At 41.6% G+C, this 4,599-nt stretch overlaps 1 pseudogene; it reads left to right on the top strand.

Annotated features, from left to right (window-relative positions):
- Positions 1-2,991: 2,991 nt before the first annotated feature.
- On the top strand, positions 2,992-3,553 carry LOC106725330 (annotated as a pseudogene).
- The last annotated feature ends 1,046 nt before the right edge of the window (positions 3,554-4,599 follow it).

Genomic DNA, 4,599 nt, shown 5'->3' with positions numbered 1-4,599 from the left:
TTTGTGCCTCCCCCTCCGTCCCCTGTGCACTCCCCCTAATACCATTTGGGCAGGATTAATTATAAGGTCACTGACTCTCTGCTTCATGCCCCCACCTCCACTAGGGTTGAAAGGATCCAATTTAAGGTCATTGGCACTACCTTTCATACACCCTCATCACCGCCACCACCATAGGACAGTTTCTTGCTTCCCCACCAGCAGCACCACTACTTTGGGACAGAAGTGTATGCTTACACACTGTATTGGGTATTCTTTGTCTACATAAGAGTGAACTTGAACTCAGAGTTCCGTATATGAAATCATTATTTCCTAATGTGAACATATGAAGTACTGCTTGCTTTAACCATTTCCACCAAGCCTTATTTTATTTTTGGCAACGTGTCAACATCAATTAAAATGAAAGGCAGGATGTTCTCTAAGGAATGGTAAAAATGTAGTTAGAAACCACTCCTTTGGTCTGATTAGACTGTTTTTCTCACTGAATAAAATTATTGGTGTGTAGCTACTTAGCTTTTGTGCCTCCAATTGGTATTTATGCATTCAATCCTATTGCATCTCTACTCTGAACTTAAAGAACACTAATCCATACACTCAAAGACATCCAATGGTCTTCTCCACTTCTAGATTTTCAAGTCATCTTGGTGGTGGTATGATATATGGACTACCAGGTCTTTTCCATTCAAACCAAAGTCTGAAAGAGACATACTAACAACCTCTTTATTTTTTAAATATATTTTTTTTTATTTTAGAGAGGGAGGGAAAGGGAGAGAGAGATAGAAACAACAATGATGAGAGAGAATCATTGATTGGCCACCTCCTGCAGGCCCCACACTGGGGATCGAGCCTACAACCCGGAAATGTGCCCTGACTGGGAATCAAACCGTGACCTCCTGGTTCACAGGTCAACACTCAACCACTGAGCCAGGAGCTTTGCTAGCAGAGCTAAGCAATCCTGTTGGTGCGTGTGGGCAGGCAAGAAGACCTTGTGGCCTGTGGTTCCTCCAGTGACTTTCTCAGATGCTACCTGGAGGCAGCATGTACTTATTGGCTATTGTGGGAGTCAGTGAGCAGGAAGAATTTGAATATTGGTAAAGAGGAAGATTTTTCCAACTTAAGCTGCAAATGCTGCTGGTTTCTGAGCTTCAAAATCACTTGTTTCACTCCTTCCTTTTCCACTACACAAAATGCTACTTTAAATCTATGTATTTTGTTGATTTGATTACCTAAACTGTCATGTGGGTCGTTTTATTGATTGTTCAAAAGGTGGCAAATCTTAGAAGTTGGGAATAATTATAATAGAAATTGTGCTCAAATGACCCAGTCCCAAGCTTGGTTCTATCATTAACTACCTGTGAGACCTTAAGCAAGTCACTTAGACTTTTGCTGTCCCAGTTACCTCTTATATCAGATGAAGATACCTGATTTCTCTCCCTGGCATTTGTGACAATCAAATGAAATAAATCATATCTAATATAAACACAGGATATCGTTGTACCTGTTTTATACAGCAACACGTATTTTTAGCTAATAGTTTTGTATAAATTGGCAATATCCAGAAGCTAAATCAGTGGGTTGATTTCAGTGAGAGTTGTAGTTGTAAGAGACAGGTCTTGAGAGAAATAAATAGATCTTGATGAACTTTTTTTGATTCCTGCACACACCAAGGTCTTGCCCAGAGGCCCCACTTCCAGTAGCTTTCAAAGCAAGATCCCTGGACCAGCAGCAGGAGTGTCACCTGGGAACTGGTTAGAAAGCAAAGTCTTGGACCCCACCCCAGACCTACTGAATCAGGAACTCTGGGGTGGGGTCTGGCAAGCTATGGGGGTTTTAAAGATATAGCCACAAATTCTTTTATATTCTTCCCCTCAAGAGATTTAGTAGTACACGCTTCTCACTAACAGAGGATAGCTAGAGTGATGAGACCTCACTTCAAAGAGTAGCTTATAAAACAGCCCTACAAAATACCTGACCAGTAATTCCTCAAAACCATCAAGGTCATTAAAAACAAGGAAACTGTCACGACCAAGAGAAGCCTAAGGAGACATGGTGGCAAAATATAAGGTGCTATTCTGGATGGGATTCTGGAACATATATAAGGACATTCTGTAAAAACCAAGAAATTCTGAGTAAAGGGTGGACTTGGGACCAAATTTGTTTAATAATAATGTATCAACATTTGTTCCTGAATAATTGTAACAAATGTACCAGGCTAATGCAAGAATGGGAACTTCCGTACTATCTTCTCAATTTTGCTATAAATCTGAAACTATTCTAAAAAATAAAGTCAATTATACAATATGGTATTATTGGTTATAGTTATCATGTTGCACATTACATCCCCAGAACTTATTTATCTTATAACTGGAAGGTTTGAAAGTTGCTAAGAAAGCAGCTCTTAAAAGTTCTTGTCAAAAGGGAAAAATATTTGTAACTATATGAGTTGATGGATGTTAACTAAATTTATTGCAGTAATCATTTCACAATATATACATATATCAAATCATCATGTTGTACACCTTAAACTTATACAATGGTATATGTCAATTAAATCTCATTAAAACTGGGAAAAATCAGTACCTTTTGATGACAAAATGTAAAATAAAATATATTCAGGTAATATAATGAAAAATATGATAGCAATAAAAATATGTTATAACCATAGAATAACTACTGAACATTTAAAGGACACATTACAAAACTAATAATAATAAAGTGAACAGCCCTAGCCGGTTTGCTCAATGGATAGAGCATCGGCCTGTGGACTGATTCCAGTCAAGGGCACATGCCCTGGTTGGGGGCTCGATCCCCAGTAGGGGGCGTGCAGGAGGCAGCCGATCAATGATTCTCTCATCATTGATGTTTCTATCTCTCCCTCTCCCTTCCTCTCTGAAATCAATAAAAATATATTTTAAAAAATAAAGTGAATTTTAAAAAAGACTGTGGCTTCCATCTTGAGGTTCATATTCTCTCTTTTTCTCTCTGTCTCAGAAGCCACGGGCCATGTTGCAAAGCAGCCCTGGGGAGAGGCCCACAGGAGTGAGCTTGGGCTCTTGCATCTCGGCCACCCATATGCCATCCAGACTGAGAAAGACCCAGAAACTCTGGGGCCACGTGAGCCACAACCATGGCTGCATCGCAAGCACAGGAAGCACCGGGGAGGCTGAGGTAATGCTGGTGGCTTGCATTATCACAGGTTCAACTTCCACAAATATCGCCTGGGTTCCTTTGGGAAAGCTGATGTGAAGCATTACCACTTAAAGAGGAACCAGAGCTTCTGTCCAACTGTCAACCTTGATAAACTGTGGACCTTGGTCGGTGAGCAGACACGGGTAAATGCTGCCAAAAACAAGACTGGAGCTGCTCCTGTCACTGACGTGGTGTGGTCTGGCTACTACCAAGTTCTGGGGAAGGGAAGGCTCCCAAAGCAGCATGTCATGGTGAAGGCCAAGTTCTCCAGCAGAAGAGCTGAGGAGAACATTAAGGGTGCTGGTGGGGCCTGTGTCCTGGTAGCTTGAAGCTACATGGAGGGAAGTTCATTAAATGCTCACAAGTGCTTTTGAATTTAAAAAAAAAAAAAGATTGAGCTTGGAAGCAGGTGGTTCTCAACCTTCTGGTCCTTTAAATACAGTTCCTCATGTTGTGACCCAACCATAAAATTATTTTCGTTGCTACTTCATAACTGTAATGTTGCTACTGTTATGAATTGTAATGTAAATATCTGATATGCAGGATGGTCTTAGGCGACCCCTGTGAAAGGGTCGTTCGACCGCCAAAGGGGTCGCGACCCACAGGTTGAGAACCACTGCTTTAGAAGCCGATCCCTCCCCTGTCCTGCACCTCAGCTATAACCTCCTGAGAGAGTCTGAGCCACAAGCACTCAGCTAAGTGGCTCCTGGACTCCTGACCCACAAAAACTCTCACAGTTTGTTGACTGAATGTTTGTCATTGGCTGATTTATTATGTAGTAATACTTAACTCATTCTGATGCATACTCAAGAGTGAGAACCGCTGTCCTGCCCTATGCACTCTAATCCAGCCCCCTATTCCTTCTAGTTAATTCCTCAGACCTCTGCATACTCAGCATTTTGACATCAAGGGAGGCCTTCCCTGACCATAAAGGTGATTTGTTCCCCCTTGCTACATGGTTTCCTGGTTCTCTGTACTTCCTACTGTAACCTTCAAAACACTCTGGCATAATTCGATTAATGCCAATCTTCAGCACTAGGCATAAGCTCTGTGACCACTAAGCCCAAGTCTGGCTTATTCACTGCTTCATCTCCAGTGTTCAGCATTAAGTACCTGTCACTGTTTATTTGGATTCACAATAAATATTTATTAGATAAATGACAATCAGCAACTGCCCGGCTGGCATGGCTCAGTGGTTGAGTGTCAACCTATGAACCAGGAGGTCACAGTTCATTCCCAGTCAGGGCATATGCCTGGGTTGCAGGCTCGATCCCCAGTGTGGGGCGTGCAGGAGGCAGCCAATCAATGATTCTCTCTCATCACTGATGTTTCTATTACCCTCGCCCTCTCCCTTCCTCTCTGAAATCAATAAAAAAAAAATTAAAAAGAAATAAATAAAAAGAAAACCAACAA

Source organism: Myotis brandtii, unplaced genomic scaffold (genome assembly GCF_000412655.1).
Source record: "Myotis brandtii unplaced genomic scaffold, ASM41265v1 scaffold156, whole genome shotgun sequence".
Lineage (NCBI taxonomy): Eukaryota > Metazoa > Chordata > Mammalia > Chiroptera > Vespertilionidae > Myotis > Myotis brandtii.
Note: the sequence above shows the minus strand (reverse complement) of the source record. Positions and strands in the feature narration are given on the sequence as shown.